Source organism: Protopterus annectens, chromosome 4.part0, assembly GCF_019279795.1.
Source record: "Protopterus annectens isolate FY-2018-M chromosome 4.part0, PAN1.0, whole genome shotgun sequence".
NCBI classification, from domain to species: Eukaryota; Metazoa; Chordata; order Ceratodontiformes; family Protopteridae; genus Protopterus; species Protopterus annectens.
The window spans coordinates 9,429,096-9,453,939 of record NC_056733.1 but is presented as its reverse complement, the minus strand read 5'-3'; the positions used below and the strand labels follow the sequence as shown (position 1 = coordinate 9,453,939).

Here is a 24,844-nt window from a genome sequence, read left to right as displayed (position 1 = left end):
TCTGAGCCCCCCCAAGCCTTTGTGTTGGAGGACAGCCTTCTAGCTTATCAGTGGGAATGGTAAGTACTAGGTAGCCTGTCTACCACAAGAGGAGTGGTTCTTGGCCCAGGAACTGTAGTTTATTGACCATTCGGGAAGTTGTCTATCTCGTTCAACTTTCTGGTTTAAAAGACCACATCTGCGCTTGTTTCCCATCTTTCCTGTAACTAACCTACTGGAAAGCACCAGAAAGCCTTAAACTGATATAAGCCTTCTAGCTTAAAAGAGAGACTTTGGAGTGATTATCAGTTTTCTGTATTTTCTTGCTGTACTTAACTGTTTTCCACCTAAACACTGATTTTCCAGCACTTACTGTGATTTAAAAGCTTGTTTTTTTCACATATTGTACTTATTTGACTGCCTGCACTTTTAAAAAGTTGTTTTTTGTTTAAATAAATTGTTTAACTGTTGTAGGCTACACACTAAAATGCGATAGCCTTTTCTGATCACTTGTAGTCATTTAAAGCTGTTTTAAGTGTACTTTTTACTGCTTTTTCCTTATCTTTTTAAAAAAATAAATAAATAAATTTCTTGTTTCCCGCCTTTCTAAGCTAGTATAGTCCGGTTTTCAGGCTAGTGCTGAATTCAGGGCTGTGTTACAAGTTTCTGAGTTGCCCATACCTTACTTGGATAGAGGGAAGTTTCTCTGTTCACATGTGAGAGAGGGGAACTTTGAGCAGCTATCTGTCCCTGGAGGAGTGGTACCAGCCCAGAAGTTAGTAGTTTAAAAAACACGTTCCACAGTTTTGTACGCCGGGCAGCACCGGTTAGCTAGGATTAAATTATTCCCGGTTCCACTAAGTCTCCTCTTCAGTTTTTCATTTGAAACTAGTCTAACTCTCAACCTAAGCACTCAAAAAGCATCCTACAGTTCAGCACTTGCTCAGACCCAATAGCAAGCACTAATATACCCCGACACTTGACTGCCCAGCAGGGCAAGACTCTTAATCCACCCCTCACCAACCAAGCAACTAAGCAGCTCACCCTACTATTCAGGCATGACCAAAGGACAACTTCAGGTGTACTCTCCAGTCCAGCTGGTGAATCTGGGTATCCTGAGGCAATGTTACAACTACCTCATGTACACAGACAGCCTTCTCCTCCTACCACAAAACACTAACATATTTGAGAGATGCAATTATACAGCCAAACTGGAAGCTAAAGTATCTCCATCCAAGACTGGAACAGACAGTCATGAGGAGAAGATTAACATGTGCACCACACCTCCAGCCTCACATAGACCTACTAAACCAGCACTGGCAAAAAATATACATAAATACACAAAATCATACTCAGAGGCTCTAAATAAAAACTTGCAAAAGCATCAAAGAGCTCCAAAGCAGACACCCACAAAACCTGCACCTCCCGTCACAAACCAGACAACACATAAAACACAAAATCAAAGTGCTGCACAATCACAGCCCTTAAGGCAAAATAACATACCTAATACACTAGTAATAGGTGACTCTATAGTCAGGCACACTGACGCCCCACTCACTAGGCTGGACAAGGAGAAGGTTACTGTTAGCTGCCTGTCAGGAGACAGAATCCGCCACATAACACAAGCACTCAGGTCACTCCAGAACAAGTACAAATATGATTCTGTCATTGTTCATGTTGGTGTGAATGACCTGAGCTGTACCTCCCTGGACTACATGAAAAGAGACATGGAAGAGCTCTCTGATCATGTAGCCCAGACGGGTATGACCCTGATCCTGAGTAGCATCCCGCCCTCACCAAAAATGATACCTCAGTATAAAGAAAAAATGGTCAATTTCAACAATTGGCTAAGCTTCTGGTGTCATTCAAAGGGGATCCAGTGTCTGTCAGCCTGGGATGACATGCTCGACAAGCCGCATTGCTTCGCAAGAGACGGCTTGCACCTGTCACCCCTTGGCTTTCGAACACTGGCCAAGGCTCTTGCTGCCCCCATACTGCCTTTTTTAGGCAAGGCTCAAAATTCAAACCCACCTCCATAAACAGCACAAGTAAAAAAATGAGGGTTATGCTACTCAACGCCAGTAGTTTAAATCTTAAAATACAGAACAAAAACGAATCCTCTCAGCCGTGCTAAAGTCCTGCTACTCCAAAGTTCAGCAATACAAAAAGAAAGGTGGCAGGACACTGCTGCTTCTCAATGAAATCTTTTTAATAAAAACTTAAAAACAAAATAATCTGGACACAAATAAATTGAAGAAGTGAGCGCTTTCGGGTTACACCCTTCATCAGACATCAAACACTCTATACATCTTCTTTTTATACAATGATTAACCAATGAATTCCTTCTAAATTAATGAAGCACACGCCTTTTCAGAAGTGTAGGTTTTAAAGGAATAACATCATTAAGGCCAGGGGGTATGTGTGCCATTAATTCTATAATCCATCTGGATTCTTACCAGCTACATTAATAAAGAGGTCAATTGCTCACATAGAGCAACAGGTAAAAATATTGTTTTTAAAGGTAGGGCCACATGTAGGACCCCTAATGTGGTCTACTTGGCAGAATGTACAAAGTGTCCAAGTTTCTATGTGGGAATGACCACAAATATGTTTAAGGTAAGAATCCTACAACATCTAGGAAGTATAAGGAATAGGGATGACAGTAATGCTCTATTCAGGCATATATGTAAACATCCAACACATAGTTTCTCTTTTAGAGTAATTGTTAACGTTAGATTGAATAACCGGGGGGGGGGGGGGATGTCAGGTTGCAGACAGCTTTGGATGAAACCAAATGGATTATAGAATTAATGGCACACATACCCCCTGGCCTTAATGATGTTATTCCTTTAAAACCTACACTTCTGAAAAGGCATGTGCTTCATTAATTTAGAAGGAATTCATTGGTTAATCATTGTATAAAAAGAAGATGTATAGAGTGTTTGATGTCTGATGAAGGGTGTAACCCGAAAGCGCTCACTTCTTCAATTTATTTGTGTCCAGATTATTTTGTTTTTAAGTTTTTATTAAAAAGATTTCATTGAGAAGCAGCAGTGTCCTGCCACCTTTCTTTTTGTATTGTTTAAATCTTAAAATGCATGCGCTCGAAGCACTCCTAAGTATAGAGAACGTTGACATCTGTGCAGTAACTGAAACCTGGTTCAAAGCTCCAGAGAGCACTCCAGCACTACTGGGCTACAGCTCATAACACACATTTCGGCCACAAAACACGGACCGAAACACAAAAGGAGGGGTTGTATTCATATTCATCAAGGATACCCCCACCTCCAGGTTAGTGGCACAGCATGATACCTCTGAGATCATCCATGTGCAACTAACATTGGGCAAATCTGCAATGCAAATTGTTGCCTGCTACAGATCACCCTCCATTACCCAAGACTACCACTCCGCCTTCCCTGAGACACTGGAAAACATGAAGGTCCTACCGAACACCCTGATCTTGGGAGATTTCAATTACCCTACCATTAACTGGGAAAACTACTTGAGTACAAACTCCCAGGCTCAGCGCTTCCTGGAATTTATCAACTCAAATGCCCTGGATCAGCTGATAAACTCCCCTACCAGAGGCCACAACATATTGGACCTGGTCATCACCAACATGGGTGACAGGTGCTCCGTACCAGAGGTCAGCCCGTCACTGGTTAGATCAGACCATAAACTAATCACCCTAGATATCCACACCCCACCACCACCCCCAACTAAGGAAACCACAGTGAAAAACTTTTCTAAAGCAAACTTCACCTTACTTAAGGCAGAGGTGGTACGTTTCACAGTCCCCATGCTAAAGGATAACACTGCCCAAGATGCAGAATCCTTTACAATTGCACTCTATGAGCACCTACAAGGATGCATGGATTATGCCATCCCTAGCAAGACCAAGACTCACTCCCCTAAGAGAAGGAAACCAGTCTGGTGGACACCTGCCATAAACAGGTTATACAACAAAAGGAGAAAACTAGTTCAGAAAAAAAGCAAATCCCAAGAAGGAAAGACATCCCTGATCAGTATCAGTAAGAAACTAAGGTCCCTCATAAAATCATCCAAGGCTAACATCAAAAGAAAAATAGCCAAGGATTCGAAAGATAACCACAAAGCCTTCTTTAGCTATGTCAAGAATCTAAGTGGCAACTCACAGATATGCTCTGCAAAATAGCACAAAAAATACTGAACCTACTGATATTGCCAACATACTGGCAGATAGATTCAGTGCAAACTTCACCTCCCTCTCACCTTCAAAAGGGCCCACAACAATACCGGAAAAGTGTAGTGTCCCGGAAACCACAGAAGCACAGGTGAAAACAGCCCTTTCAAAAGCCAAAAACACAGCATCAATGGGGTCAGATGGTGTCCCAGGCTGCGTCTTCACGAACTACAGAATGAACTAACCCCCCCACCTAAACACACTGTTCAACCTCAGCCTCTCCACAGGCTACGTGCCCATAGAATGGCACACAGCAATGGTTATTCCACTCCACAAAGGAGGGGCCACAAATGACCCTGGTAACTATTGCCCCATAAGCCTGACTAGCCTGGTCTGCAAGGCTATGGAGCACATCAACATGGCACTGACACTTGACCTGACCCAGTTCGGCTTTGTTAAGGGAAGATCATGCCTACTAAACCTGGTTCACTTCTTCAAGACAGTTACCAAGGCCATAGACGAGGGAAAGGTGGTTCACACAGCCTACCTTGATCTCGCCAAGGCATTCAACACCATTCCTCACTCTGGTATTACAGAAAAACTCACCAGCCTGAACATAAACCCCTACGTCACAAGATGGGTTGCCAACTGGCTTACAGACAGAACTCACACGGTAAGAATAGCGGGCTCCAGGTCTGACTCTAAACCAGTCACAAGTGGTGTCCCGCAAGGCTCGGTTGTGGGACCCCTACTGTTTGGCATATATTTCTCAGAAGTACAGGCAAACACAGGAGGACTGTGGCTAACCAAGTTCACCGATGACTGCAAACTGGGAGCCATAATTGACTCTCTGGCTGACATGGACATCCTCCAAAAAGGCCTTACTGAGACAGACACCTGGTGTCAAAGTCATGGCCTCAGGCTAAATGCCAAAAGATGCATAGTCATCCTGTTTGGGAAAAACAAAACACCCACGAATTACCACATAGGCGGCAGCCCCCCTTAATACAGAAGAGGTAATAAGTGATCTGGGGACCCAGGTAGATAGTAATCTCCCGTTTGACAATCACATTGCCAAAGTAGTTAGGAAATCCTTCTATGTGGCCTATCTAATTACTAAGGGGTTCACATCTAAAAATAAAGAGGTTATAGTGCCTCTCTACTCATCACTCATCAGACCCATCATAGAATACAATGCCCCATTTGGGATGTACCTCACAAGACACTTCCAACAGCTTGAAAGACCACAAAAGCACCTCACAAAGAGGATTACTGGCCTCAAACATATGTCCTATGCAGCCCGACTGAAAAAACTCCGGCTGTACTCAGTGGCATATCGCTTACTCAGAGGTGATCTCTGCCTGACTTACAAAGCCATATCCAAATCAGAATTGATGGACATGCTCCACCTAAAGAAATCCAAGTCACTGTGAGAAGTACAGGCAAACACAGGAGGACTGTGGCTAACCAAGTTCACCGATGACTGCAAACTGGGAGCCATAATTGACTCTCTGGCTGACATGGACATCCTCCAAAAAGGCCTTACTGAGACAGACACCTGGTGTCAAAGTCATGGCCTCAAGCTAAATGCCAAAAGATGCATAGTCATCCCGTTTGGGAAAAACAAAACAGCCAAGAATTACCACATAGGCGGCAGCCCCCCTTAATACAGAAGAGGTAATAAGTGATCTGGGGACCCAGGTAGATAGTAATCTCCCGTTTGACAATCACATTGCCAAAGTAGTTAGGAAATCCTTCTATGTGGCCTATCTAATTACTAAGGGGTTCACATCTAAAAATAAAGAGGTTATAGTGCCTCTGTACTCATCACTCATCAGACCCATCATAGAATACAATGCCCCATATGGGATGTACCTCACAAGACACTTCCAACAGCTTGAAAGACCACAAAAGCACCTCACAAAGAGGATTACTGGCCTCAAACATATGTCCTATGCAGCCCGACTGAAAAAACTCTGGCTGTACTCAGTGGCATATCGCTTACTCAGAGGTGATCTCTGCCTGACTTACAAAGCCATATCCAAATCAGAATTGATGGACATGCTCCACCTAAAGAAATCCAAGTCACTGTGAGCCACATGCACTAGTGAGCTAAACCTCACCACAACAATAAATAGAATATGCTGGTGGGATAGATTCCTGTCACAGAGACTCCCCATGCTTTGGAACAAAATTCCTAACTACATTAGGCAGAGCCCCTCACTAACACTCTTCAAGAGAAGCCTTGACGAGTGGATGGGTAACAGAAAATGCACCCCTGGGATCACTTCATTGGCTCTGCTTGACAGAGGTTCAGTTAATTAATCAATGGGGCGATGAAAGCCGACACACTCTGGCTAGGCTTATAAATGCCCTCGGGCAGATAGCCTAGTACCTACCTATGAACCTATAAACTAATCTTACCTGATTAGGTAACAGCTGATGGCGAAAGACCCAAATAATTTTTGTTACATAGTTTCTACAGATAATTGCAATAGTAACTGACTGCAGCGAAAATCATTAAACAGCTCACTGCTGCAATGACTTAGTTTAATATGGGATAAATTCTTGCAGAAGTACAGAGAGACATAATGCCTTATGTAGAAACAGCTGCTCTTATTTAATACTATAGGTAAACTCAGAAATGATGTAATCTTACTGTATTTAAGAGCTATCATCTCAGAGGAAATAGGAAATTATATAAATTATATAAACTCATGTACTAATGCAGAGTTGCAGGCTGTTTCTGTTGCAGTTCTAGGTTGCTAGTTTGGACATTTTCAGTGTTTTATTTTGTGTTCAGGGAGATTAAACCTTTCACTCTTCTTTTTTCTAAATCTCTACAAGGTATGGGTGAGTGGAGAGAGAGCGGGGTCCTCTTCCAAAGCCATTTAATACAGAATTAGACTGCAACCCCGTCTCTAGTTCTCAAATTTGCAAATGTCTTTATAAAAAGTCTAAGCTTTATTTCACTGATTAGGTTAAAGAAAAACAGGAAAAGGGCCATTTTTTGCATAATTTTTTATCCATTACAAGTTAGGGAAGATATCTCTGCTTACAAACATTTCATGTGAAGGAATTTTTTTTTTAAACTGGGCTAATACAGTTAAGGAAAATTGTGTGTCATGCTTATAATTTAGACTCGTTAAAATAAAATTAGTGTTAACTCTAATAGTAAAGACTTGCATCTTGCAAACAATACCTTCAGCTGTTGGCAGAACTCTAGGAGCCACCTTTGAAATACTGGACAATCAATATTTTCTGGTTACTGTCTACATCTCCTTTACCCAATATAAAGGTGTGAGCACCACTTAGATTATCTGGTCCAATTAAGATCTAACAACGTATGAGTGATAGGGGACTTTAATACTGTAAATATAATTCATGCTACAATTCCCATTCACACTTTATGAATAAGTCTGTTAAATATATATTAAACGCACATCCTAAGAGATTCACCCATATAGAATTAAAGTCAAAACAATTTTCTGAAATAGATATTTTTGTAATTTTTTACCCTTTTCCCTAAAAAGGACATAGAGACTCCTCTTGACGACATCCTACTGACTCATTCATTCCTCCCTGACAGGTAAGAACTGGGTGCTGAGAGTAATGACATCATGCACTACAAAAGTGAAGATTTCCTATTTATGCTTCTATGTCCCCACAATACAGAGTAACTTCTACTGTAGCTTACTAACTGTAGGTATGTGAGTGCATTGCCACATGTGCAGCTTTTGGTTTATAATGCTATAAGCTACAGGACAAGTACAGAGCCAGGGTCCCCACTGAGATCCAGCCATGACCTCCTCCTCCAAAGTAGGAGAGCTGGCAGTTGTTGCTCATTTCCCACCCTCCATGTCATTACCTCTTCACCAAATAGATATGCTTTGATAACGAATTCAGTATTAGATAATATACTAAAATAAGACCCAAACATTGGTCCAAATATGCTGAATTTAAACTAGATGCTAAACTTAATTTAATTCTAAAGTGATTTTAAGTATTAAGTAGATTAAGACTGCTTTCAGAAACCAATTTTTATACAAAAAAATCATTGAAAATTAGAGAATTCTGGGACCAGTCTAAAGAACATTTGGACAGTTATATTAAACAAAACTAAAAAAGATTTAAGACAACTTAAAAGTCAGTAGAATAATGATTTAGAAAAAAAGAAGTTATATCTTACCATAACGTTCCATCTGTGTTGTTGATCTTCACTAATCCTTGACTGTGGGCTCGGTTTCAAGTCTCTGAGCCAACTCGGCTGTTTACTTCAGCTCGTACCTTCCAAACTCTCGAGCTAGGCTCTACCCATAATGCTCCTCTCTAAATTACCTCAGATTGAGTTTGCCTAAATTAGTGGCAGACAGACAGTAAATAGCAATAAAGACAAAGAGACCAGATCTGTGTTCCTATTATGAAGCCAGTCACGGAAAGAAACTCAATCCACTAAGAGTCCTAGGTCTGAGGAAGGGGGGGGGATGTCAAGGATTAGTGAAGATTGCCAACATGGATGGAATGTTATGCTAGGATAACTTCTTTATCTGATGTTGTCAATCTTCACATAATCCTTGACTGTAGGACAGAGTCCCTAGCTACCTGAATCTTAGGAGGTCTCACGGAAGGATATTCCTAAGCACCATATAACCAAATGATGCATGCCCCCTAGAGACTGGGTCCAATTTGTAATGAGTGATAAAGTATGAGGAGAAGGCCATGTGACTGCTGCACAAATATCATCCAAAGAAGCTCTGGCATGAAAAACTGCAGAAGCTGCTACAGCTCTAGTTGAGTGGGCTTTCACAGAGTGTGGAGGGTGAAGTCTCCTTGAATGATAGATAAACATGATAGAATCTCTGAGCCATTTAGCTAAGGTAACCTTGGAAACTGGAGGAAAGTGAGGAAAAGGCAACAAGTAGTTGGTCAGATTTTCTGAAATCTTTTGTTCTGTGAAGATAAAAATGTAACTGTCTATGAATGTCTAATAAATGTAGACAATACTCTCCCTTATTGGAGAAATTAGGGAAGAAGACTGGTAGCTGCAACGTTTGATTGATATTGGATTCTGAAACTACCTTTGGCAAGAAGGAAGGATTAGTCCTGAGGGAGACCCTGTCTTTGTGAAATACTATGAAGGGGGTTTGCAGGATAAGGCATGAATTTCAGATACTCTTCTTGCAGAAGTGATAGCTACTAAAAATAAAGTTTTCCAAGTCAGGCATTTTAAATCACATGTAGCTGACAGTTCAAAAGGGGAAAGAGTAAGAGACTGTAGAACTGGGGGTAAATCCCATGGAGCAATGGGCTCTTTAAATGGAGGTCATAACATTAGGATTCCCTTCAAAAAGGCTTTACAAATTTTATGTGACATAAGTGAAGAACCATCAAAACCAGTATGGAAATTAGATATCGTGGCTAGATGGACCTGAATGGTACAGGCTGAAGAACCAGTTTGATAAAGATCAACCAGAAAATCCAATACATTATGCACAGGAACTGCATAAGGATCCAGATCATAGTTAAGAGCCCATCTAGCAAATTTTTCCCATTTACTCTGGTACAGCGTCCTAGCAGAAGGTTTGTGATGGAACAAACTAATTTGACGGATGGGAGAAGAAAGGGAAGAATGCCTGGCAAACATGGGAATTGGAGGAGCCATTCAGTGAGCTTGAGATGTTGGAGATTTGTCTGAACCATTCCTTCTGGATGAGAAAACAGATCTGGAGCTGGGTCCAGAATCCACGGTTTCTGAAGTAGGTGAGGCCAAATGAAATCAAGCTTGTCGAGGCCAGAATGGAGAAATGAGGATTGTTGTGTACTTTGACCTCCTTGCTTTCTTTAGAAACTGAGGTATCAAGGGAGTTGGGGGAAAAGTGTACAGAAGACCAGGGGCCAGTCGTAGAGAACAGCATATTTCAGTGACTCCCCTGGAGGTGGGATCAGGGCAAAGTAACTACTGCACTTGTTGTTCAGTGGGGATGCAAACCGATTGCAGCAAGGTTGGCCCCAGTGACAGAAGATGTTTTCCATCACCACAAGATTGAGAAACCTCTCATGAAGCATCAGAATAGTTATGCTTGCCTTGTCTACTATCATGTTGGAACTCCCTGGAATATGCATTGCTGTGAGAAAGCAGTTGGAAGAAATCACTCATTGCCAAACTCTGAGGGCTTCTTGACAAAGTGGGTAAGATTTGGTTTCTCCTTGTTTGCTGAAGTACTAGACTGCTGACATGTTGTTCATCTGAACTGCCACTGTTCCTAGGGGAAAGGCATCTTGAAATGCTTGCAACACTAAGAGCACCACCCTCATCTCTAGAACATTGATGTACAAATTGGCCTCCAGTTGGGACCAAGTGCCCTGGACTGTCCTTGCTAGATAATGCCCCCCACCCAATCTGGGAAGCATCCATGGTCACTATGTCTTGGGACTGTGGAAAGATGAAAGGATGGCCCAAAATGATCTCATTGGAATGAAGCCACCATGACAGGTCTTGTTTGCAGCAACTGGTGATCAACATGTGATATGACATTGGATGATTCATTAATGACCATTGGGTGGCAAGAAGCCATTGGAGAATTCGCATGTGATATCTGGCCAATGGAACTAGAGTAACTGAGGCTGCCATCGAGCCTAGCGCCTGTAGGATGAGTCTGGCTGGAACACTTCTGATCTGAATAATATGGTTTACTTGTGATCTGATCTTTTGGAGCCTTTCTACTGGGAGTGAAGCAATTCCTGTAACTGCATTTAACAGATCTCCAATAAATTCCAGCTGTTGTGTAGGTTGCCGACTTGACTTTTCATAATTTATTGAAATGCCCATTCTAGTTGATGCCTGGTGGTAGCAGAAAGGAGCCAGTCATTGAGATAAGGAAAAACTCAAAATCAGCACAGTCTGAGATGAGCTGCTACCACTACCCCGCATTTGGTAAACACCCTGGGGGCTGTGGTGAGACCAAAGGGCAGTGCTCTGAACTGCAAATGACTGGCTGGAAGCGCATGAATCTCCTGGAGTGTTTGTCCATTTTTATATGGTAATATGCATCCTGAAGATCTATAGAGCACATCCAATCGTTTGTTCATAGGTTCATAGGTAGGTACTAGGCTATCAGCCCTGGGGCCTATACAAGCCCAGCCAAAAAGGTACCCTGGCTTTTGCCACCCAAGAAAATTATTTTCCTGTGCCACTGTCAAGCAGAGCCACAGAGGTGATCCCCGGGGTGAATTTCCTATTTCCCATCCAATCATCAAGATTTTTCTTGAAGAGTGCTAATGAGGAGCTTTGTTTGATATAGATAGGTAGTTTATTCCAGAGTATGGGAAGTCTCTGGGGCAGGAATCTATCCTTCTGGCATGTTCTGTTTATTGTGGTGACAAGGTTTAGGTCCCTAGAGCGTGTAGCTCAGAGGGATTGAGATTTCTTTAAGTGGAGCATGTCCAACACCTCTGGGTTTGACATAGCTTTGTATGTTAGGCAGAGATCACCTCTGAGTAGGCAATATGCGATGGAGTAAACCTGGAGTTTTTGAGAAGGTCTGCGTAGGGCATCTGTTTGAGGCCGGTAATCCTCTTTGTGATGTATTTCTGCGGCCTTTCCAGTTGTCGTATTCCAAAAATGGAAGTATTGACTGTACTGAGACCATCTGAAATTTGGTTTGCTGAACTGTCTTGTTGAACTGGCTGAGATCCAAAATGGGTCACCAGTCCCCTGTCTTTTTGGGCACTAAAAAGAATCTTGAGTAAAAACTGTATTCTCTTTGGTCTGGTGAGACGTTTTGGATGACCCTTTTTTTTAGCAGTTTTTGAATTTCTGTGACTGCTTCTTCACTGTGACTGGATCGAATGTCCAGGAGTCTTTTTTGTGTTTTAGAATTGAGGAAAGGGGAATAATGTAACCTTTGGAAATGATTCCCTGCACCCATTTGTCTGATGTTATCTGTAGCCAGGCAGATTGGTGCAGGGATAATCCAGAGGAAGGCAATCGTGTCTCCCTTCAGATGTGCTGGTAGGAGTTATCAGAGAAAGAATATCTGGACCCCTGGTTCTGCAGGCCACCTCTGCCTATAGGATGGCATCTCCCATTGTTACTTCCCCTTTTGCCTTGGGGGAAGTCCTTGCCATGTGAGTCCGGGAAAGGCCCTTGGGACTTTTTGCACCATAGCCTGCAGAAACAGTCTTTCCATCTTTCTCACATCTGAACAGTGTGCCTTTAACTTTGGGTCCAAAAAGGGATATTCTGTCAAACAGGGCATTGGCAAATGAAGATTTAAATGCCTCTGCAAAGTCACACAGGTGGATCCAGGCATGTCTCCTAATGGCTATGTCTGAACCCTCTGCTGTTGTTGTCCCTTTGGCTGTATGGGCAATTAGCTTCATGGACGAGTTAGAAATTATTTCAAGGGAGGCAAGCTGAGAGGTAACTTTGTCTTGTAACCCTTTGGCTACTGATCCTGTGAGAGTATCTGATAGCTCCTTGATCAGATCTCTCTGAAGCCTGGTGAAGAGTGCCATGTAGTTCAAAGACCTGAGAGCTAAGGTCAATGAAGCATAAACATGCTTCCAGAACCTATCCATAGTCCTGGACTCCTTATTAGGAAGATGGATAGTAGGACTTTACACTGAAAGTTCTTTCTTTGTGGATGCCGCTATCACCGTGAGGTATACAGGGATTCCCTTAGCCCAATGCTGCTCCTCCTTAGGGGCATAAAGAATCCAATTAGTCCTCTTGGGGATCGGTTCAATGGAGTCAGAAATCTTCCAGGCCCACTGCGCAATCAATTTAATGAGCTCATCAGTGGGCGGAGAGATCCAAGAGGTAGAGGGTTGGGCATGAAAAGCCTCCAGGTATACTGACTCCTCTGAGAAAGGCTGGCAGAAAGACCAGTCACCCCTCTGTTTCTGGATTTCCAGGATGTCCCCGAAGGAAACACCATGAGGGAGTGACCTGGGGGAACCTTCTCCCTCATCAAAATCTTTTTCTTCACATGTACTTCCTCGGGGGGGATACTCTGGGGAAGTATCAGAAGAGGAAACCACCAAGGTGGGCCTTTCCTGGGACATTTGTGCCCTCTGTCCCAAGGATGAGGCAGACAGTAGCTGTGGTCGAGGGGATGCAAAAGTTTGGCCCGACAGGTATGGCAAGGACTGGGAGTCCATAATGGACAAGGCCTTCACCATGATCTGAAAGGCCAGAACCCCCATAGAGGGATTGGAGCCCAAAACTGAAATAGACTCCTTTGGAACCGTGGTCCCTCCCTGCACTGAAGAGGCAGCCCCCAAAACAGAAGCCTGGGTTGAGCCAATGAAAGCCAAAGCATCAAGGAGTATGGATGGTTTCAATAGAATGGAAGTCAAACCCTGCCCCTCAGAACCGGCAATGAAGTCTCAACCCTGAAAGACCTCTGGTTCTGAAAAACCAGAGGAGCTCAAGGCAATTCTTGGTTCTGGAAAAGAGGCCCTTACTGGAAATGAGACAGTTGGAGGCAGGTTAGTCAGTGCCAGGGGCTCTGAAGACTCAACTGGAGTTGCCGATTTGGCTGGGAACTGAAGATGAAGGTAATCCCCTCGCCATCAAGAGCTGGTCCACTAGCCTCATGATGCCTGATTCTGAGAGGCTCTTACGGGATTGAATGGAGGACACTGAAGGAGACCTGGGTCATCTCAGTTCCATGAATGGACTAGGTGGTCGATCTGAAAAGGGATTGACTGAAAGAGAATACTTTGTTCTTGGTATTGATATCAAAGTGGTCTGCTTTGGTACCAACAAAATGTCTGGTGCCCAGGCAGTAGTTATCATGTCTGAAGTGGTGATAGGTGCTGAGTCTGTCTTGCCTATCAGTACTGAGGGAACTGTTGACACTGCAGGCTGTTTAGATAACTTTTCAGGCGGTTCCAAGGAACTGCTTGGAACTGAATGGGAGCATTTCTTTGGTTTAGAAGAGGAGGAAGAAGAGGGTAATGAGCTGGCTTTGGTCTTAGACCCAGATATGGCCTCTTTGAAATCCCCTTTTAATAAACCCTTCAAAATTAACTTGTTCCTCTGCTAAAAGTCCTGGCAGAGAAACCATGACAGATTTATTTTCTTTTATTTATTTTATATTTGTTGAATGGGTTTGTCCAACTGGGCTACAAATGCCCATTTTCAGCGGATGCCTGAGGAGAAAAGCTCCAACAGAAAATAGAAATTTTACATATTGAATACATATAGAAATACATTTATCAGTACCATAGAGTACAGCATTACAGTGCCACAAATTGCATCATCAGTACCACACATTATTGCATTACAGTGTCATACATTAAACTGTGGCAAGTGAAATACAGTCATCAGAGGGATACATTCATAATTACATCTTATATACATAAAAGTGCAATAGTTACATAGCTGAAATATTTTACTAGTTATGTTTGTACAGTGATATACCAAGAGGAGAAGATAAAGTAGTAAGTTTGTTTACTGAGGGGAAGGAAGAGAGAAGAAGGTTATAGGGGAGTGTTTACGGGGGATAATTACATTGGCAAGTCCATTTTTCATGAAGGTATTTTTTGTAGCGGTTTGGAATTGATTGGGATGTTCAAGGGATCTTATATCTAGTGGTAGGCTATTCCAGGCCTTGGAAGGGTTAAAGCTATAGACTAGGTGACCCATTTTGGTCCTTGGTTTGTAGATTTTTAGTAGGCCTTGTTCAGAACTGTGGAGTAATCTAGTGGATAGGTAATGAGAGATTAGAGATGAGATAGTTGGACAGAAATAGGGTTTGTAGAAAATAGAATGAATAATCTGAAACTGATTATACCGAAGCAGGTTAGGTAATTCTAGCCAATTTAGTTCTTTTAGTGAGAGACAGTGATGGGACTTGTAAGAATTTTGGGCAGCAAATCTGGCAATCCTGTTATAAGTTGTTTCTAATTTGTTTAGTAGTCCATTCTTGAGGCTGATGAGAATTTGGGAGCTATAAAGTAAAGTGGGTAAGAGGTAGGCATTTGAAAGGATTAGTTTTGCTGTTTTGGTAAGATATTCTTTGATGGGAGCAGTTTTCCTGGAGGTGTACAATGCCTAGGCAATAGACACACCAGACATGCCCATCTGAATTGGGCATTTTCCTGTCACACTTCTGGCACCTCTTAAAGCCAGAAGTGACCTTAGAAGGTTTGTCAGGCATATTAGATTTATCAGTTATGCTGAAAAAGAAGGCTTAATGCTGACAAAGGCGTACACACACACACACACACACACACACACACACACACACACACACACACACACACACACACACACACAATCTGAAATCCTAACCACCAAACTCCAAATCAATAATTCCAAATCTAGCTATCTAATTTGCATGTATCTACCCCCAGGTAATAATACCAATACTCTTGAGAACCTACTCAGTCACCTCTCTACCCAACTACCCTAGGAGACCATTGTATTAGATGACTTTAACATAGACTGGTCCACTTGCAGTTCTCTAAATCCTAACAATCACATAAACCTCTTTGGTTTCTCACAATTAATAACAACTCCTACGAGAATCCACAAACCTAGCAACAAGGAAACTACTCTGGATTGGATACTTATTAATAGCCACCCTGAAACTTATACTCCAGGAACCCTTCCCGACGATGTCAGTGACCATATGCTTACCTACATTATTAGACAAAAAGTCCATATTCCAACTACTCATAACCTCAAAACCTCCCGATTAAAAAAATTCTTTAATCCAGACAGCTTCCTAATCGAATTGCAAGCATGTGACTGGTCACCACTAACCCATCTAGAACTTGATGAATCCGTTACCTATTTTAATACTAACTTTCTTCAAATCCTTGACTGTCATGTACCTTATTGCTCTACTAGAATAAGAACCGAATCTGCCCCATGGCTCACAAAACAAACTAGGCAAAAGATACTCCTCAGAAATAAAATCTGGGCTAAATGGAGAGCTACCAAATGTCCAACAAACCACCTTCACTTTAAACAGCTAAGAAATGCTACCAAGAAGGATATTCTTAGAGACAAAAAAAGACTTCTACCTTCAACTTCAACAAACCAGCCAACAAACTCCACAAAAATTTTGGTCTGGAATAAACAAACTTCTTCAGCCAGGCCACACCACTACTCCAGACCCAACTGGTTTCAACCATAATAACTCCAACCAGATCCCTGATGCCTTTAATAACTACTTTACAGAAGCCATTCAAACCCTTGCCAATTCTTTACCACCTTTCACTACTTCCCAACCAAATACCTGCACTACTTCATTTCCTACCTTTCAAATACAACCTGTATTTACATCCCTCATCTGTAAGCTACTTCAAAAACTGAAACCTTGCACCCCTTCTGCTGACCGTCTCCCATCTGAATACCTACAAATAGCCGCAAAAGTCATAGCCTATCCCATCTCTATCCTTATTAACAGAACTATCTCAGAAGGCAAAATCCCTGCTCTATTGAAGATATCCCACATCATCCCTCTACACAAAGGTAGACCTTCTACTGAGCTTTCTAACTTTCGCCCTATTGCTTTACTCTCCCCTTTAGCTAAGATTATGGAAAAATGTATTCAAAAACAACTACTAAACCACTTACTACAAAATAACCTACTTGCAAACTGCCAACATGGCTTTAGGCCATTCCATAGCACATTGACTGCCCTCTTATCCTTTACCGACTCTATATATAAAAATCGTAACAATAACTCTTTTTCCTTTGCACTATTTATTGACCTGTCAAAAGCCTTTGATATGGTTAACCATAACCTACTTCTAGACAAACTAAAGGCTCACTCTCTTGATCCTCAAGCTATACAATGGTTTAGGTCTTATCTGGAAAATAGACAGCAAGCAGTACTTTGGCAGAACAATCTGTCTTCTCTACTCCCAGTTAATATTGGAGTACCCCAGGGCTCTATCTTAGGTCCCCTACTCTTTTCTTTATTTATTAACAATTTACACATGAACATACCTCAAGCCACCTGCATTCAATATGCTGACAACTCCACCTTAATCTGTACAGCCAAGAATATAGCCTCTCTCCACTCCCTTACCCAAACTGTTTTTCAAAATGTTGAAAACTGGTTTATGCAACACTGCCTCCTCCTAAATCACAAAAAAAATAAAACTACTGCTTTTTACCCCAACTCACAAATCACCTAATCCTTTCTTCTCTATAACCTCTAACAATGGTACCAACATTACCCCAGATACTACAACCCGCCTACTAGGTGTAACAATTGATAATCATCTCAGCTATGATGAACACATCAACTCCACTATAAAGTCTGTTATCAAAAAACTTGGCACCCTCTATAGAATCAAACCCTTCCTTACCCCTTATGCAAGGAAAACTATTGCCCAAACCCACCTCATTTCCACTCTTTTCTATGCCTCTGTTATATATACTAACCTATCCAAAAACAACCTCTCTAAACTCTCCACCTGTTATAATAGCATAGCTAGTTTCATCACAAGCTCCTCCTTTAAAACTCACCACTGCCTTAACCTCAAACAACTTGGATGTGTAGAATTGCAAAACCATATACTCTGTCAACAATTACTTATTACTCAAAAGATCCTATACCACCCTAACAACACCCCTATCCTCACTAATCTAATTACACCATATACAAATCTAGCCACACTACGCTCTGCTAATAAGCTTCTAGTTTCCTCAAATAAAGCTAACAACAAAGCTGGGGATTCACTCTTCTCAAACACTGCAGGAAAAATCTGGACTCAGCTTCCTTCAGAATTATGTACCCTAGCTTCTACTTCTCTTTTTAAAAAACATCTTAAAGAACATCTGAAAACTCATTGGCTTTGTCCATGTGCTAACCCAGACTGATATCTTCTTTACTTTTACTATTACCCCTATCCCTACTCCTGTAACCTATGCCTCCAAAACTAGTTACTACTCTCTTTGATTTATGAGAATAACATTTATGTTCTCTTCCCCTACCTGAGACTTGCTCATACCTTCTACTGTGATTTGTACAATTATTTAGTATAATTTTACTAAAATTGTTAGTTTATAAATTTATTATTATAACTGCTTTTAGACTAATACTACCCTGTACTGTGATTCTTTATGTTTCTATGCATTGTTAACTTTGTCAATGTTCATGTTTGGAGCTTTTCTCCCCGGGCCTCTACTGAAAATGGACATATATCCAGCTAGACTAGCCCGGTTAACAAATGTAAAAAATATATATATATATATATATATATATATATATATATATATATATATATACACACACACATACATCACATACATATACAGTATGTGTGTGTGTGTGTGTGTGTGGGGGGGGGTGGGTGTATGTATGTGGGATCTTATAATTATCTATTATATGCCTTTAATTTCAATGGACAGGATATGGATACCATCTCATTCAGTCCTGGTGCTTGATAGCATTAAAAAAAACTGCCACCAAAGCTTCTTTTTTTCTAATAATAGACCCCAGGGTCCCCTCCCCTTGGGCAATGTTTCACTTGTTCAATGATAAAAAAAAGTAAAATTATGTTCTGGAATAATTTCAGTGTGTTTGAATAAGGCATTTGTACTTTTTTAAATTTTTGATATCATATAAGTGCTCGTATATCCTTTCCCATAATTTTCTTTCTATTTTTCTGACATAGAATGCAAGGCATAGTTTACAAACAGCTAAGTAAACTTCTCCATAAGTGTTACAATCATATTTCCCCTAGTATTAATGTATTTTCACTGGATGGTAACTGTGTCTCTATTGTGCACGTTTGCAATATTTATAACAGTCACAACTAGACATCATAGGGGAGATACTAGGGATGTTTTAAGGTAAGTTTTCAAACAAGTTCTTGAAATTCATCCCTTTCTTATATACTGTTTTTGGTTGTGTGCCTAGTATTTTCAGAATATGGGAATTTAGTAATCCCACATTCCCCCTTCCGTTCAGAGAGATGGTAATAGTTCTGAATTGTCCCTAGCTGTATTGTACTAGAGAATCACTTGATACTTCTCTTACACTAAATACTTGCCAAAACATTTTGCCTACCTTTATTACAGCTGTTTAGCTTCAACAGGAAAGCACATCTTCAGTGCCACAGATTGTTTATTTTGTTGAAATAAGGCCACATTCTTGAGGGGCCCCACTGTGTTCACCTTCGCTCCACTAAGGCTCACTCTCCTCCCATACCCTTCCCCTACTTCCCACCCACCCCGTCTGCCTCTTGATTTAAACACCCACAACCACAGCCAATCACAAGACACATCTAATATAAAATCCTCAAACCAAAAGGAACTGATATAATATTATTCACTCTCTACTGCTACCCTACCGAGCAAAGTAACTTATTGTTACTTATACCCTAAATATTTAAATCCATTATATCCTACTAGTAGTTCTATACTATATGTTTAAAAATGACATTAAGTAATACTCTCCTAGTCAATCTCCTCTACCTTTCTAAATACAGAAATTTACCTCAACCACCTATGCACATCTACCCAACAAATCTCCAGCCCACCTCTCTGCTCTAACATCACCCAGCCTCTACCATTCATTCATCAGAGATCTATTCAGCTACAAATATATAAAACTGAACTATTCAACCACCATGGAACCAATAAAATGAATGGAAAAGCCTATGGTTATACACTTTCCTACACAAAAGGACCACTCAATCAGTGGAGATATTCACCTCATCCAGCCACACCTAGTGTCCAGACTGCTAACACACCTTTATCCTCCAAGCATAACTTCCATTTGTTAAATATGAATAGGAGGAGTGTGTGTAATAAAATCCATGACATCCATGTCTACTCTGCTGTCCACTCCCCTGAAATAGTCATTGACACAGACGCCTGGCCAAAACCAGAAATACCTGATAATGGCATCACCCCTCCAGGATTTAATATAATTAGCATTGCTAGGATAAACAAGCAAACAGGAAGTATTGCAATTCTCTATAAAAATTCCCTAAACATAAACCTACTTAAGCAAGACATCCCAAAATTTAACAATGCTGAGATCATTTTAGTAACACTGAAAATTAATAGAAAAACAATCTGTATCTCAGCTTTATGCATCCCACTTGGTATTATCACCAATACTGCTGAAAATTTCCTTCACTGGAAATCTCATAATGTTCAATACAAAACCCTCGTCCTTGGAGACCTAAAAACAGACTGACAGCTTATAAACAGCACTGCCCCAACAGAATCTATAAATGTATATGGCTTTACTCAATAAATTTCATCACCTACTAGAATGGACAACAATTCCAACAAGCAATCAACCTTAGACTGGGTGCTTACCAGTAAACTGAACAAAGAAATTGCAGCTGGATGCCTACCAGATACCCTAAGTGATCACCTGCCAACATATGCCATTAGAAGCTAATAGCCACGACAAACAAATTATATACAACCGAATACAAAATTTAACCAAGATCAAGAAAAAACATCTTTATTAAAACACTATCTTAGTATAATTGGAATATACTAAAATGTATTGAAATATATTCCTCTAGATTCTGCAGTCTCCCACTTCAATGATATTTTCCTAAACATCCTTAACAATTTATCCCCAGTCCTCAATAAAAGAGTCAAATCCAGACCTGCACCATGGCTAACTAAAGAAACAAAACAACTAATGTTAGAACATGGCAAAGCATGGAAACAAAGTGGTAAACATATGACTCCTTACTAAACTCCATATCAAACTAGATAGACAAACCTACTATAATAAGCTTCAGCAGAAAGATCAAAAAAACTTAAACTTTTCTGGTCAACCCTAAATAGGTTAGTAAACACTGGCCAAACTACCATCCCTTCCCCAACAACCAGTAACTGCACTGAATCAATCTCCTCCCAGTTCAACAACTACTTTATACAGACCATGCTGTCCATAGATAACACTGACTCTGCCACTTCTGTCTCTCTCCTGTCAATCTGTCCCATCACTTTAACCATGGCCCCATACCTACCTCTACTATAAAAAAGTTTCTGCTTAATTTCAATAAAACCAAAAAAGTCAGTCTGAAGAAGTTCCATAAGTAAAGTGAACAAAAGTGCTAAATTATTTTTGTTTCCTGTGATTTTTTTCTGCAACAGATTGGTCCTTTGTTTTTTTTTTTTGTTTTTTTTGGTTTTAGTGTGTTTTGTACCCAGTTCTGCTTATCCAGTGTTTCTCTGCTTAAATTCAAACCTGCCACCTTGGCTGCTGATGAACTCCCATCAGAATACCTGAAGGTATCTCCTGATGCCATTGCTTTTCCCATCTCTATATTGGTAATTTGGTCCATATCTGAACAGCATGTTCCTGCCATCTGGAAACATTTCCATTATTCCATTACATAAAGGGGGTTCATCAACTAACATTCACAATTGTAGACCCATAGCTATCCTTTCCCCACTGTTAAAAATACTTGAAAAGCGTATTCACCCTCAACTCATGCAGTATCTCCAATAATCTACATTCCAAAACACAGCATGGTTTCAGGCCATATCACAGTACCACCACCATCCTACTACATTTTACTAACACTAATAAATCAACTAAGAAATAATGTCAAACTTGTGTCAACAATGTTTCTAGACTTATCAAAGCATTCAACACAATATCACATCAGCATTTGCTCTCAATTTGCTTCTGTCAGACTTTCTCAATAGTCCCTTATATGGTTCCTTAGCTGTCTGTGTGGAAGAAATTATTATAGATAGGCCTTACACCAAAGGAAGTCACTTATACTGAGAGCAACTCCTTTGAAATCTGACCTTTTGTAATGGGTAGAGTGTCTATTTGTTGCACTTCATTAGATATATTGGTCAGAATTACAGCAGTTGTTGAGCTGTGGTTGGCATTTAGTTTATGTCTTGTTCCACCAGAAACTTTTTGGGTTAAGGTCTAGGAGATTAACATCCTGTTAATTGATTTTTTTAAAATTTTGACTCTCCCAATGAATTTTTAACTCTCCAAAAATTATAAGATTATGGTGCTTTGAGACTTCATGAATTTTATCTAGTATGTTTTGGTTTTCAGACATCGAATGATAAAGCCCTGACTACATCCTAGATGACCCGAGTTCAGTAACATTTTGGGTGTGGAAATAGCCAGGCAGAAGGGCTGGAATGAGTGTCTTTCACTGACTTGCCCAACTTGGAAAGAGAAAGAGATGGCTGCTGGCCAGCTAATGCTTTCATGCAGAAAGAGACTTGCATAATGGCCACAAACTGGGGAGACATGGGCTTTGTATACCAACCAGTGGTGGCACTTCGCAAGACGCACATGTGAAAGCATGTACACATTGGAAGACGGCATTGCACACCCTGTCGTGATGTGGTGCTGATAGTAGATACCTATGGGTTTGGCTAGGGACATATACAAATGACCTGACTGCTGAAGTAAGTGAAAGGGTTTCAGGGCCTTTAATCTGGACGCAGGTCAAGAGAAGCAGTAGCAGCATAGGAGAGAGGATCATTGGTATTAGAAGCCTTCTCTTGTGGGTCTCTTAGGCCAATAATCCAGATGGCACGCTGAAGGCATATAGTTGCAACAGGCAGGATGGTCCTCAGTTTGCAATGTAGAAGCAACCTACATGGCTGAGTGGATGATGGCCCCCTCACAGGACTCTTAACCTTATCCTGGGTATATCAAGTGTGGGCCAATGAAAAAGCTTGAGTCTGATTAGTGCAGACTAGTTAGGTGGGAGTCAAAGTGGCATAAAGCACATAGAAAAAGGAATGTAACAATTACATTTTAATACGGATATAAGTTTGGAATAAAGCTATAGGTCTGTAATTTGTTATAGACTTGTTTCTGCTTTTTTTCCTTGGGAAATAATTTTGTTCTGGTTTGGAAGTTTAAGGTTTCTACTTATGCATTTTATACAAATTAATCAAGTCCAACAAAAGACGAGCTAATTACTTTGAAGACATTTTATAACATTATCCTGAAACAATATCAAGACCTGGAGATTTATCATTTATTTGTCTTTGTTGACCAGGAAAGTCCAACTGAGCAAAACCCATTTTCAGTGGAGGCCTGAGGAAAAAAGCTCCATCACAGTATATTTATATTAACAAGTGAATTTAGGCAGTTCTCAGAAAAACAAGTTACATTTTACATAAAAACAAAACAAAACATAGTTACTAGACAAGTATATACAATAAGTATTTACATCGATATGTATAAGTCTATATAGTTCTAAATTCTTGCTGGAAGTAAATGAATTTATACTTTAGAAGAGAAAATGTTGTAGTGTAGCGCATATCTAGGTAAGCATTTCAAGAGTGTTGGACAGACATTTTGAGAGCATAGCCAGAGTTTAGAGTGTGCTAGAGGAGATAGCAAGTTAGAAAAGATTTAGTTGAAGTGAGAAAAGGGAGAAAAAGATGTGTGTACGATCGGAAAGGAAGTAGGTTAAGATAGGGAAGAAAGATGGACGAAAGGTTGGGATATTGGAGAGTCAGCCTGGTGCTGAGCATGAGCACGACCAGGATTTACTCAGATGTAGTTCGAACAGGCTTTTAAAGTGAGGTAGTTTGTCAAAGAAATTCATGTGTTCTGGGATGGTGTTCCATATTTTTGAGATGCAGAGTGAGTCTCTGGCTGAGATATTAGACTTGGTTTTTTTTAATAAGAACTTGTTGGCAAAGTGGAGGTCACTTGAAAAGAAGTTGGTTAGTAAGATGTTATTTTAATGCGGGGCATTTATCTGGGTAGTAAATACATTTATATGCAGATACTAATTGTGAATGTTGTAGGATGTTGCTTAGTTTGAGCCAGTTAAGTTGTCTCAAGACATGACAGTGGTAGGTTCTATATGTTGAGTTAGTGGCAAATTTAGCAATGTTATTATAGCAAGAGGCTAGTTTGGATTCAAGTGTGATATTTAGTTTAATTATGATAGGTGATGCATAAATAAGGGCTGGGAGAATGTTGGCTGAAGCTAATGTTTGCAGTGCTGTGTCTGTAATGTATTGTTTTACTGTATAGAGAAGCCCAGTTTCTGATTGGCCTTTTTATGGTTTGTAAGATGGTAGTCAGAGTTGAGATTTTCATTAATGACAACTCCTAGGAGTTTACTGTGTGTATTTCTGTTTTAGTGTTTTTGCTGATATAATTAAGAATGATTGGTTTTGGTTGTTACATTGTTTGGAGTGAAAAACGTTAATTTTGTTTTGTTAGGGTTAAGGAGCAGGCATGACTGTTTTAGCCAGGTTTCTAAAGAAGTAAAAGACGTTTGGGTAAATTTCTGGAGTTTGGAGAGAGTCAGAGTTACACATATTAATGTTTAATCCTTGTGTGTTGTGGGGCAGTATGGAGTTTATTTATAAACATGTTAAAGAGGTGTGGTCCGAGGACTGAGCCCTATGGGACTCCTTTGGTGACATGTTGAAATGTGGAATAATCCTGGTGCCATTTGACTGCTTGCTTTCTTCCACACAGACAGCTAAGGAACCATATAAGGGATTATTGTGAGTCTGATAGAAGCAAGTTCAGAGTGTAAATGTTGATGTGATGTTGTGTTGAATGCTTTAGATAAGTCTAAAAACATTGTTGATTCAAGGTTGACATTAAATTTTTGTTTTTTCTTTTTCCAAAATGACAAAATAAAAAAAAAAAATCACAAGCATTTTACTTTGGCATGAATGACGACTAAAAGATTAATACTGACAAACTTGAACCAAATAAGAAATGCTGACATTTGCAA

At 40.5% G+C, this 24,844-nt stretch overlaps 1 protein-coding gene across 1 annotated transcript in view; it reads right to left on the bottom strand.

Annotated features, from left to right (window-relative positions):
- Nucleotides 1–24,844, bottom strand: part of LOC122799160 (uncharacterized protein C16orf96 homolog) — a 791,156-nt gene that overhangs the window by 185,663 nt on the left and 580,649 nt on the right. The window lies entirely within an intron of this gene.